Raw genomic sequence first — 283 nt, forward strand, 5'->3', positions numbered from 1 at the left:
TCAAATATAAAAAATTAATTTTATATAATATAATAAATAATAAAATAATAGATAATAAATTTTAAAATATAAAACCAAACCAAATCTTAATTAGCATCACGGAGATCACAACCAATAACGGTATTTATTATCAGTGTATGCAATACAAATCTCTTTATTTCAGCTATCATTTTGAACCTAAGTTTAACTTTTCATAGTTTTTACTTTTTAGTCATTCCATTAAATATAGTTGATAACTATATTGAAATGTCTTGATTAACATATATAGGAGAAAAATATATTA

Source organism: Arachis ipaensis, chromosome B09 (genome assembly GCF_000816755.2).
Source record: "Arachis ipaensis cultivar K30076 chromosome B09, Araip1.1, whole genome shotgun sequence".
NCBI classification, from domain to species: Eukaryota; Viridiplantae; Streptophyta; class Magnoliopsida; order Fabales; family Fabaceae; genus Arachis; species Arachis ipaensis.